Genomic DNA, 13649 nt, shown 5'->3' with positions numbered 1-13649 from the left:
TCCTAAGAGCTTCGTCCCATAGTCCATCGGGTTCACGTTTCACGCCTGGGACAACAACAACGACAAGAACAACAACAACAACTACATGCTTACTCGGTTTCATTAATATTGTCATGACTAAGGTTTCAAAAAATATCGTGTCAGTAACTGTATGCTTTCACTAGGTTTTCAAATCACTATGGATACATTACGGAAAAAGGTAGGCTCATCACTTTCATTATTTCCGTCACTATTATTCTCTCTCTCTCTCTCTCTCTCTCCCTCTCTCTCTCTCGTGAAGGAGGGTGCGTGGGGGGGTGAAGGTAAAATATCTTAGCTTCCATCACCCTGTCCTTATTACCTCCAGGCACGACACACACACATACACACACACACACACACACACACACACACACACACACACACACACAGCTATACATACACAGGTGCACAGTCATCTACACACCAACAGACACGGCGGTATACACAAACATACACACACGTAGTACACTCACGCTTACATACACACACACGTGAACATACATAATAACAGGTACACACAATCGTTTCTATACACACATGGAGACACATAGGTACACACATGCGCTTCCATACACACACGGAAACACACACGGACGCTTGCACACATGAAATAATAACACGCACATATGTACACACACAGGTGGACACACGCTTAAATACACACATGGAAGCACAGGTACGGTACACATATATGCTTACATGCACATATGGAAACTATACAGGTTCACACTGATGCTTACATACACACATACATGGAAACACTCAAAAGTACACAGAAAGCTAAATATACAGTACACACACACACACACACACACACACACACACACACACACACACACACACACACATGGAAGATGGAAGTCATACAGGAACTCAGCGAAGCAGCTACACACACACACACACACACACACACACACACACTTACATAGTTACCAAGGCTTATCAAGAAGTCACTATACACACGTACACACGCTCATGGACGCACACGCAGATATGCAGGTATGTACATGTCCTGACACACACAGACAAGCACACATGCAAACACACGAGAGTATATACACAGGCGTAAGCATATATTCGTGAATGTACACAGACACATTTTAAATACCCAAAGACCCTTACACACACACACACACACACACACACACACACACACACACACACATATAGAAGGACAAACAGACAGATGCTCCTATATTCACAAGGATTCATATGCTTGAGAGAGAGAGAGAGAGAGAGAGAGAGAGAGAGAGAGAGAGAGAGAGAGAGAGAGAGAGAGAGAGAGAGAGAAAACAAGCACAAAAGCTATAAAGTTAATTAATTACTAAGATACCCATCAGTGCTAATGTGGCCAACCACACACGCACACATACACATGCAAACCTTGAGTGCACACATGCAAGCACACACACACTTACATACAAGTAAATCCTAAGTACACATAAACACGCACACACATAAACCTTGATTTAGTACACATGAACACGACCCAGCACGTACATTCAAAGTAATCCGTAAACTTGACTCTCAAAGTAATAGTTCACTGAACTGTAAAGATCGTGGTTCATTTTATTATATATATATATATATATATATATATATATATATATATATATATATATATATATATATATATATATATATACATATATATACAGTATATTCAGTCATCAGTTCAGTTAAAATTTTATGTTCTTAATACAAAATATCAGGTAAGCAACGTGCTATCCGTCCCTTCCTAGCTCCAGCTATCCTTCCCTTCCTCGCTCCACCTAACCTTCCGCTCCTCACATATTCACCAACACTGACTGAATTATTCATCCTTGGTGCAGTCCATGCAGAATTCGATCTATTTGGGTGCTGGCGATGGATCTTTCTCGGAGGCAGGGGTATTGGTCTAAGGCGCAAATCCATGGAAATTACAACGCACTCGCTCTATATCGCTGCGCTGGAAACAGATCCATCGGTAACACACAAATCGATTTATTTTTGCAAGGCCGATAGATGGCTTCTACTTGCGACACGGATGCATCGTTAGGGCTTCCAACAGTTAACAGGTGCCTTTCACGATTACTTTATTCACTTAGCTCCCGCTTTGATAGCTGTTTGTCAGTGGTGTCGTCATGTCGGTACTGTAATGTCCTATCAGTGTTATCATACCAGCAGTCACGTCTTGTTAGTTCAGCCAAAGCAGTAAGTCCAGCATCAAAATACTGAAATACAGCCTCCAATAACCCCATAAAACAAAACAAAAACAAAAAAGCTCGAAAGAAGAGAGAACTGCGGCAGGCCGGTTGTCCCATGCGAGGCAGCTCCCAACAGACGGACTACACAAATAAGACAAGGATAGGAAAGACGTGCAAGCGACCTTTCCCATGTTACACAAAACCGTCTGAAAGTAGCAAGGACACAACAATAAAGACGTCACCTTACTGGAAGAAATAACACCCACACACACCCACACACACACAAGGAACTGTGATCTACGCTCTATCTTATCCTCCTTATCTATGCCCTCAGGGAACTTGAAATGCGCTAAGAGAGAGAGAGAGAGAATGGGGGGGAGGTCAGGTCAGGATAAGTCACAGAGGAATAGAATGGAAGGGAGGATCAAAAGGGGAGAGAAGGGGAGGGGGAGGGCGCAGGGGATGGGGAGGGGGGAGGGAAGGGGAACAAAGGGAAGGGGGAGGGAAGAGGGAGAGGGGAACAAAAGGAAGGGGGAGGGAGGGATAGGGGAGGTCAGGTCATGGCAGGTCAGCTAAACTTGGCTGGGCTAAAAGAGGCGAGAATATTAAGGGGTAAAACCAGTAGGGGATTAGGGGGCAGGGAGGAGGGAGGGAGGAATGAAAAATAGATAAGGAAGAAAAGAAGATGGGAAGAAAGAAAAACAGAAGAGGAAGAAAAGGAGAAAAATGGAAGAATAATAGAAAAGGATGAAAAAAGAAGAAAGGATGAAAGAAAAATAAAAATGACAAGAAACAAAAGAAGAAGGGAACAAAGATAAATAGAAAAGGAAGAAAAGAATGGAAGAAAGAAAAATAAAAACGGAAGAAAAGAATAAGGGAAGAAAGAAAATAGAAAAGGAAGAAAAGAAGAAAGGAGAAAGAAAAACAGAAAAAGAGGAAAAGAAGAAGGGAAGAAAATTATAAAAGGAAGAACAGACGAAGGGAAGAAAAACAGTAAAGGAAGAAAAGAAGAAGAGAAGACAAGAAAATAGTAAAGGAGGAAATGAAGAAGTGTGTAAGAGAGAAATGACAAATTAAAAAGGAATAAAAATGAAGAAAGTGGAAGAAAGAAAGGAAAGGAAAGAATGAAGAACAGAGCCACGTAGAGAAAGAAGGAAGGAATGGAGATGAGAGAGAACGATATAGAAGAAAAGGAGAATAGGAAGGAAGTGAAAAAAGAAAAAGGATATAGAAAGGAACGTTGCAAGAAAACAAGCAGGAAGAGATAAAGGAAGGAAGCAGACAGAAATATGAAAGGAAAAAGATGGAGGGAATGAAGAAGAGAATACGATAAGAGGACTGGGTCTGTAATCCCTTAAGAGGAAGGTTCTATTATTAACGATAATGGAATAAGACTGAATAAGACAAAAGTACAGGGAAGCAGGAACGAAGGAGGAAAGAAGAAGAAAGGAAGGAAAGAGGGAATGAAGGTATAGACAAAAATAACATAAGAGCACAAGAAGAGAGGATAACTGCAGTAGGCCAGTTGGTCCATGTTAGGCAGCTCCTACTAGAGGGTGACTACTAGAATAAGACAAGGATAGCAAAGATGGCACGACAAGAAGCAAAGAAGAAAGGGTGGGGGAATGAAACAGTAAAATAATGGGTAGGTCATAATGTAATACAATAAAGGAATTAGCAAGGAGAAGGAAGAGACGTGAGCGAAGGAAACAAAATGAAGGAAGCAGAGAAAGAAGGGCTATGCAGGATAAACAAGAAGAATGGAGAGAAGGGGTGGAGGGAAGAATATGAGGCAAGGAGACGAAGGCGGGAGAGAAGGAGTGAAGGAGGAAGGAATGAACCGTAAGGAGAGGAGGCGGGAGGGGAGGTAAGGAGAGAAGGGAGGGATTTATGATGGAGGAAAAACAAGGAGGGGGGAGGGAAGGCGGGAGGGAAAAGCCTGAAGGGAAGGGATATATGGCCAGATAAGAGAGAGAGAGAGAGAGAACCTTTATTTTCTCTACACCTGTTGAGTTAAATAAAACCGTTTGGAATTAGCTACCAGGAAATAAAAAAAAAAAGTTCTTAATTCCAAACCACTCTCCTTCTGGCCTTTGGTTCCTTTTTCCTTGCATTAAAAAAAAATATGTACAGTTTGGTGCACAAGTTAAACAATCCGTGTGTGTGTGTGTGTGTGTGTGTGTGTGTGTGTGTGACTCAAGCATGTTAAGAGGCAGGTACAGTAAACAGGAAGGAATGCAGAAAGGAGGCAAGGAAGCGGGAAGGAGGGAGGGTGGGAGGGGGAGAGAGGGAGAATGTAGAAGAAAGGAAGGAGAAAATAGGGTGGGAAGGGAAAGGAAAGAAAAGAAGAAATTAAGAAGGAAAGACGGGGAGGAAATGAAGGAAGAAAGAATGAACACTGAAAGAAAGAACGGGAGGGAAAGACGAAAAAATAAACACTGAAAAAAAGAATGTGAGGTAAGAAGAATGAGTAAAGAAAAAAACGAAGGCTGGAACATATCAAGTATACCGATGCAGTAAAGACGATTATTTACTGAGGTACAAGACGATTATATTCAGCTGAGTGTCTTACTATACTCAATGAATATTCCTAGGGTTTATAACAAGCACCAGAAGTGATACAAAATAGAAGGTACTACTACAATTTTATCTAGCTTTAGTGAGACCGCATTTGGGTTAAGGCGTGCAGTTCTGGTGGAGACAGAGATCGAAAACGAGATGAAGTGATAAGGTGTCAAAGAAGGGGAAGGTGGTGGTGGTGGTGGTGGTGGTGTGTGTGGGGGGCGGAAGAGGGGTGGGGTCGCTCATGGGTAGGGACAGGCACGCATGAAGGTCCTTTTGTCGAGGCCACCCTTCATAGGATGCGGCGTCAGACTACCCACATTTACCCGTAGATAGATTAAATAGACAGACAGATACCGATACTATACAACAGATAGACAGACAGGTAGATAGGTAAGCAAAGATCTGATATCCTCCTGGAATGATAGTTCAATTGTTAAGGAAATTATGTGTTGTTCGAAACGATGCGAGTTCGATCCGGTGCTGGGAAAAGGAAATAACAGACATTCATCTTCCACCCGACCCACCGCCATGCAATAAAAACATCCCCCCCTCCATACCACTACAAAAGGTCTGAGTGAGACAGCTCTGGCATGCATAGGTATGACCGGTTGGTATTGAAGCCAAATTGGTGACACGTAAAGGTGTGTGGCACGTGGGAGGATTCTGGCGTCTCAGGGATGTGGACTATCATTTTGTTTTTCTAGTTTTTTTTTTATTATTATTTTTATGGTTGTTCTTGAGTAGACACAGAAAACGATGGGTTAGAGGAAAGGGTGGGGATACGGAGAGAACGAGGAATGGAAGGTAAGGAGGGAGAGAACGAGGAATGGAAGGTAAGGAGGGAGAGACGGAGGGAGGGGAGGTATTTATTTAGAGAAAGGTCAGAAGAGATCGAGGTCAGGTCAGAGAGAGAGAGAGAGAGAGAGAGGAGGGGACAAAAGCTCGTGACCACCCCACGCCCGCCTCCCTCTCTCTCTCTCTCTCTCTCTCTCTCTCTCTCTCTCTCTCTCTCTCTCCGTGACTGACTCATTCATCCAGGAAAACATCACTTACAAAAATAAATCAAACAGGATTGTGATGGACGTGTGTGTGTGTGTGTGTGTGTGTGTGTGTGTGTGTGTGTGTGTGTGTGTGTGTGTGTGTGTGTGTGTTATGGTCCACAGAAGGGGAAGAAAGGAGGGCAAACGAAGAGACACGAAGAAGGGAGGGAGGAAAGATTAAGGAAAAAGAAGGAAAAAAGGGAGGGAGAGGTAAAAAGAAGGAGGAAGATGGGAGGAAGGAAAGAGGGAGGAATCAAGGGAGAGACAGGAAGGGCAAGGAGGAGGAAAAAGAAGGGAAATTAAGGGAGGGAGGGAGACAAAAGGAGGAAAGGGAGGAGCAGAGATGGAGAAACAACTCACAAGGGAGCATTTAATACAGTGAAGGGTGATTGGAGGGAGGGAGGGAACATAAGAACATAAGAAGAGAGGATAACTGCAGTAGGCCGGTTGGCCCATGCTAGGCAGCTCCTAGAAGAGTAACTGAACTACTAGAATGAGATAAGGATAGCAAAGAAGAAGGCTCTCCTCCGCCCTCCAAACCCTCCAGCCGAAGCCGGCAGGAAAAAGTCAGAAAGAACACCACGCCGTATAGAAAAACTGGCGTGGACATTTTACAGGAGGAAAAGGGGGAGAGGGGGAGAGAAAATGAGGGAAAGAAGAGGACGAGAAATGAAAGAAGACAGAGAGAGAGAGAGAGAGAGAGAGAGTAGCGTGAGAATGACCTTCCCATTATGCTAAGGGGAAGATTCTCTCTCTCTCTCTCTCATTATTTGTTACTTGTTTCCTTTATTCCATCCCTCCTCCTTCCTATGCTTTTTCTCTTCTAGTTCCCCCCTTCCTCCTCCTCTCCCTTTTTTTCCTTCCTAACTCTTCCTTCCAGTCTCTCTCTCTCTCTCTCTCTCTCTCTCTCTCTCTCTCTCTCTCTCTCTCTCTCTCTCTCTCTCTCTCCTTTTTCTCTCTACTTCATCATTTCTATCCACTGTTCCATTCTTCCTTCCATCCTTCCGTATTTCCTCTACTTCCTTCCAGTCATCCTTCTCTTCCGCCCTTCCTTCCTCTGTTAACCAAGTTCCTCCTTCCATTCATCTCTCTTCCGTCCTTCCTCTTTTCATTCCCTTCCTCTTTACATTCATCCCTCTCTTCCTGCTTTCCTTCCTCTTTTCACTCCCTTCATCCTTCATTTTATTCTTCTAGTCCTTCTTTTTTAATTCCTTCACTCTTCCTCTCCTTCGTCACTCTCTTTCCCTCACTCATTCCTATCTGTCCTCCGTCCTCCTCCCATTCCTTCCTCTCTTCCTTCTTTCCTGATTCTTTCCACTCCCCTCCTCCTCTCCTTCTTCCCTTCCTCTCCTTCACTTCCCTCAATCCATTCCTTCCTTCCTTCCTCTCTTTCCTCCATCTGTTCCTCTCCTCTCTTTTTTTTCTCCTCACTTTCTCTATTCCCTCACTTCCTCCCCACCTCCAATAAGAAGAGAGTGACATTTCCTGGATGAGAAGCGGAGACCCTCATATTTCCTCTCTCTCTCTCTCTCTCTCTCTCTCTCTCTCTCTCTCTCTCTCTCACTCACTCTCTCTCTCAGGAAAACCAAGAGAGGATATCACGACTGAATGGATGAGAGAGAGAGAGAGAGAGAGAGAGAGAGAGAGAATAATACCCACCAGCAGTCCACCTGTTAATTAAGACTTCAGGTGATTAAATATTTCACTCATTTGCATATCATATAATCGACATACATACACATACGCACACATACACATATAAACGCACATATTTCTCTTAAAACACACACACACACACACACACACATACACACACACACACACACACACACACATGCACGTCAGACCACACATGTGCACCTTTCCCCCATTCATATACACACGCAATCATCCATCAGGTCACACGTACACATATGTACACCTTCAGATCCTACACATGCGCACACAAGTACATCTGCGAGGCCACACATATGTATACCACATCTGCGAGGCCACACATATGTATACCTCTCATCCGCTCACACAAATACACGCAGAATTGTTAGGCTAGACGCACATGATGTGTACACCTTTAGCCTCCACACGAACGCACACGCACATCCCCAAGACCACAAAGATGTATACCTACTTCACTCACACATGTACACACGCAGTCATCTGTCAGGACAAACACACACACACACACACACACACACACGACGATATCACTTACACATACTTAACGTACACATGTCCAAGAAATGTCACACTCCCACACACGCACACACATGTACATTATAAATTACACTCAAGTATACTCTCTCTCTCTCTCTCTCTCTCTCTCTCGACTAGTGACATGGAAGATATGAGACAACGATAGATATAATGCCGCAATAGATATAGATATTACATTACTATAGATGGATAGATAGACAGATACGATACAGATGGATAGATACAGGAATAGACAGAGGCAGAGACAAATACACACAAAGAAACAGATACAATGAGAAGTAGTGTGTGTGTGTGTGTGTGTGTGTGTGTGTGTGTGTGTGTGTGTGTGTGTGTGTGTGTGTGTGTGTGTGTGTGTGTGTGTGTGTGTGTGTGTGTGTGTGTGTGTGTGTGTGTGTGTGTGTGTGTGTGTGTGTGTGTGTGTGTGTGTGACCTCAGGAACAGGCTGCTAGCATATGTCCAGGGCTGGGCATCTTAATGAGATACGGTATTGGGTTTCATTCATACTCTCTCTCTTTCTCTCGTATATACAACTGCTACTTCTACTACTACCAATATTACTACCGCTTCTACTAATATTACTATCCTCACTATTACACACACACACACACACACACACACACACACACACACACACACACACACACACAGGTAAACAAGAGGCTGGAGAAAAACTTAAGCAAAAACTGTCAGCAGTAGGTCACATACACCAACAAACATACATAAACATATACTAACACACACGCACACACATAAACACACATACAATCTTATATATGCCACACACCGTAACACATCAACTCAGCACTCATTCCCACCGTCCATACTGATTTTTTTAATACTGTAAAAGAGATAGAAAAATCACCCAACAATTACCACACCAAAAATCACCCAAAATCCCAACACAAAAAAATAAATAAATAAAAAGCAAAGGCGACGGAGAAAGCTTTTTAAATCAACCAAAGACTTACACATAAAAATTTAAACTACACTGTAAGTAATGGGGTCAGGAAATAACTATAATCGTCACATATAAATAAATCACTAAAAAAGAGGAAAACATGTCACTAACCAAGAACTGAAAAATACGAAAATTACAAAATAAAAAATCGCTGGTGACGGATACAAACACACCACTCCGTCACGAAAGCCTGTGTGGAGAGAGAGAGAGAGAGAGAGAGAGAGAGAGAGAGGTGGTAGGACAGGATGGGACAGGAGAGGACAGAGTGTGGGTGTGGGAGAAGGCTGGTTATTGGCCGGCGTGGGTGTGTGAGGCGCATGTGATTGGTGGGGTGGGGAGGCGTGACCTGAATGAGCGGGGAGGAGGGGTGGATTGAGAGGTGGAGGGAGAAATTGGGAGGAAGAGAGGGAGAGGGAGGAGAAATTAGGAGGGAGGGAGAGAGAGGGCGAAACTGGGAGGAAGAGATGAGGGAGGGAGAAACTAAGAGGTTTTGAGAATGAGAGGGAGAAATTGGGAGAGCAAGAGAGGGACAGGGTGAAATTGGGAGAGCAAGAGAGGGACAGGGTGAAATTGGGAGAGTGGGAGAAATTTTGGAGCAGAAGGAGAAACTGGGAGGAAGAGGATGAGAGGGAGAAACTGGGAGAAAGATGAGGGAGAAATTGGGAAAGGAAGAGAGGGAGAGGGAGCAATGGGAGGAACAGGAGGGGAAGGAACTGAGAGCGAGAATGAGAAATTGAAAGGAAGTGTGGGGGGGAAGGAAGGGGAGGAGGAGGAAGGGAGGAAGACACAGGGAGGAAAGAGTGGGAGAAACTGGGAGGAAATGAAAGATAGAGAGTGTGGGGGGAGCAAAGACGGGGAGAGGATGGGACACAGGGGGGGGGGAGCTGAAAAGAAGAGAGGGAGAGAGGTAATGGAGAAAAGAGGAAAGAGAAACTAATAGAGAGAGGGATGATGGGAAGGAAAATGAGAGATGGAGGGAAACGGATGGCGAGGGTGGGGGAAGGGGAGGCGAGAAGGAAGGGTGGGAGAAAGAAAAGAGAGAGAGAGAGAGAGAGAGAGAGAGAGAGAGAGTATTTAATTAGTGACCACAGCCCTCCACCATCTGCTGCTGTTGTTGTTGTTGCTGCTGCTGAATACGCACATACTTTAGTAGTGATGCTGTTATTTTGTTAGTCAAGCAATACATGATGTGTTTGTTATTGTATTTATCTGTTCTTGTTCTGGATGTTGTAAATGATGGTGGTGGTGGTGGTATTCAGTGTTGTAGTTGTTCATGTTGGTACTATTATATTTTTATCACTAGAAGCGGTTTTGTTTTTATTGTTGTAGTTGTTGTGGTGGTGGTGGTGGTGTAATATATCACGTCACTTCTATTCCAGTATTTATTTATTTATTTATTTATTTTAGTTGCACTTACTATTGCTGTTATTACTGCTGTATATATAACACCAGTTAATTTTGCTGTTATAAATCATTTTTTTTTTGTCATTCTTATTGGAGACTACTTCTAACAGCTTCAACCTAAAGGGTCTCTCCCAGGCAAAATAAGTTAGTCGTAGTTAAGCCACCCCTCAAAGATAAAAAATAATAATAATAATAATAATAATAATAATAATAATAGTCTCTCCTTGGCTATATATGATACCGGTAGTTGTAGTTAAGCCACCCCTCAAAGATAAAATGATAATTATGATAATAATAATATTAATAATAATAATAACATAAATACATCTTTTTCAGTCTGAAGTTATTAATCAACACTCCCAGCTTAATACAGAGATCATCAACTGAACTCAGAAGGGGTTAGAGCTCTTTCTTTACCAGGGTAGAATGTGAACCCAGTGGACTGCAGGCTAGAGCTCTCACTCTCCTACAGCCGACCATCCCTCCCCCCCCCTTTTTTTTTTTTTTGGTGGGGGGGGGATGGGGAAGGAGCTGAGGGACGTTTATACAACAAGTCAGCTACACCGCCTAGTCATAACAGTGCCACCACATGAAGGCGTCCCTCTCCTCCTCACAATGGCCAGAAAACAATAACAAAACGCCGTGACCGTGGGAATGACCCACGAATTACTTGAATATTTAGATTAGGGTGGCGATAAGGATACGATAAAGTTATAATGAGTTACATGACATGGCTTAGGGCTGATGATAACCGTGGTGGCTTAAATGAGGGTGATTAAGGGAGGCAGTTCAAGGTCAGGGCAGCATAATTGGCGCTGATGAGTGGGAATGTTGTTGTTGTTGAGGGTAGTGCTCTCTCTCTCTCTCGCTCTCTGTTTTTATATGCAGTACCATTTTCCCTCGGTTACTCACTCAACTTTCATTCCATCCCAATCCTGCACCACTCCCTCCATCCCTTCCCCCTCTCTTACTTCCTAGGTCTCATTCAGTTCACTGCTCCCCTCACCCCATTTCCCTCTCCTTCCCCTTCCTCCTCCTCCCCTCTCTAAATGGCTGTTATTTATTACGTAAGAGATCAAAGGAATAAAATACACTATACACTGCACTTATGAGAGAGAGAGAGAGAGAGAGAGAGAGAGAGAGAGAGAGAGAGAGAGTCCTTTTTACTTTAATATTGCTGCTACCAGACGATTTTACTGATGAGAGAGAAAGAGAGAGAGAGAGAAAGAGAGAGAGAGAGACCCAGAAAATGGCCTCTCGTACTGAAGGGGTTAATGAAGACTAACCACGCCCAGGTCAAAGTCTCTCCCAAGCTGAAGAAAATCGTCTGAAGGTAGATTGAGATGGATAAATTCGTCATCGGGTTGAAGAAGTTATCTGGAACTCCTATACTCTTTTCACAACCACCTCAATTTGGCTACAACTACCACAACTACAACCACAGCTGCCACAGTCTCAACCACGTCTAGCACAATTACAACCGCAATAACCACAATTACAAACACAACTAGCACAATTACAAACACAACTACCATAATTACAACCACAACTACCACAATTACAAACACAACTAGCACAATTACAAACGCAACTATCAAAATTACCACCAAATTGACCACAATTCACATCAGAGACTCCCATAAGTTACAACAATTACCATAATTACGACCACAACTACCACATACAACCACGTCTACCACAATTACAACCACATTTACCACAATTCACCACATTGGAGACTCCCATAACCATAGCCTAACGTTACCATCATTCATAATACTAAAATGCTACCACAACCACAACCACCAACATTACTACAACCACAACAATCACAATTACCACCACCACAACCACCAACATTACAACAACCAAAACATTCGCAATTATCACCACGATTACTACAACCATCCCAACCACCAACATTATTACAATCACAATTACCACCACCACAGCCATCAACATTAGTACAACCACAATTACCACCATCACATTACTATAACCACAACTACCATCACCACAATTGCCAGAATTCCTACAACCACAACTATAACCATCTCAACCACCACCACCACAACTACCAGCACAACCACTATCACCATAACTACCACAACCACAGGCCACTCTGCCACCAGCCCGGCTAGCTCAGTCGGTAGAGCACGAGACTCTTAATCTCGGGGTCGTGGGTTCGAGCCCCACGTTGGGCGGTGATAGTTTTTTTTACAGAGGTTTTTCCTACATACCTGCACCTACTCAGTAACGACCCCCACCAACCACCACCACACCCTTCCTACTCAGTAACGACCCCCTCCTCCCACCACACACCACCCTTCCTACTCAGTAACGACCCCCTCCTCCCACCACACACCACCCTTCCTACTCAGTAACGACCCCCTCCTACCTCCACACACCTTCCCTCCTCAGTAACGACCTCCTCCTACCACCACACCACCCTCCCTACTCAGTAACGACCCCCTCCAACCACCACACACCACCCTTCCTACTCAGTAACGACCCCCACCTACCACCACCCTTCCTACTCAGTAACGACCCCCTCCTACCACCACCCTTCCTACTCAGTAACGACCCCCTCCTACCACCACCCTTCCTACTCAGTAACGACCCCCTCCTACCACCACCCTTCCTACTCAGTAACGACCCCCTCCTACCACCACCCTTCCTACTCAGTAACGACCCCCTCCTACCACCACCCTTCCTACTCAGTAACGACCCCCTCCTACCACCACCCTTCCTACTCAGTAACGACTCCCTCCTACCACCACCCTTCCTACTCAGTAACGACCCCCTCCTACCACCAACCACCACCCTTCCTACTCAGTAACGACCCCCTCCTACCACCACACACCACCCTCCCTATTCAGTAACGACCACCTCCTAGCTCCACATACCACCCTCCCTACTCAGTAACGACCCCCTCCTACCACCACACACCCTCCCTACTCAGTAACGACCACCTCCTACCTCCACACCACCCTCCCTACTCAGTAACGACCCCCTCCTACCACCACACACCCTCCCCACTCAGTAACGACCCCTTCCTACCTCCACACCACCCTCCCTACTCAGTAACGGGCCCCTCCTAGCTCCACACATCACCCTCCCTACTCAGTAACGACCCCCTCCTACAACCAACCATAGTGTATTTCAATTTATTCATTCTTTTACAGATTTAGTTTCCTCAAATAATTTCGTTTAGGTTTATTTTCTTTTACTGAACATAAGAACATAAGAACATAAGAAGAG

At 44.2% G+C, this 13649-nt stretch overlaps 1 non-coding gene across 1 annotated transcript; it reads left to right on the top strand.

Moving 5' to 3' along the window:
• Positions 1–12519: 12519 nt before the first annotated feature.
• Positions 12520–12592, top strand: TRNAK-CUU (transfer RNA lysine (anticodon CUU)). The gene has a single exon. It is a non-coding gene; the product is annotated as a tRNA-Lys (tRNA).
• Positions 12593–13649: the final 1057 nt, after the last annotated feature.

The sequence above is a fragment of the Coenobita brevimanus genome, chromosome 1 (assembly GCF_032717465.1).
Source record: "Coenobita brevimanus isolate Jiangsu-jjx chromosome 1, ASM3271746v2, whole genome shotgun sequence".
Lineage (NCBI taxonomy): Eukaryota > Metazoa > Arthropoda > Malacostraca > Decapoda > Coenobitidae > Coenobita > Coenobita brevimanus.
This window is presented reverse-complemented; position numbering and strand designations above follow the sequence as displayed.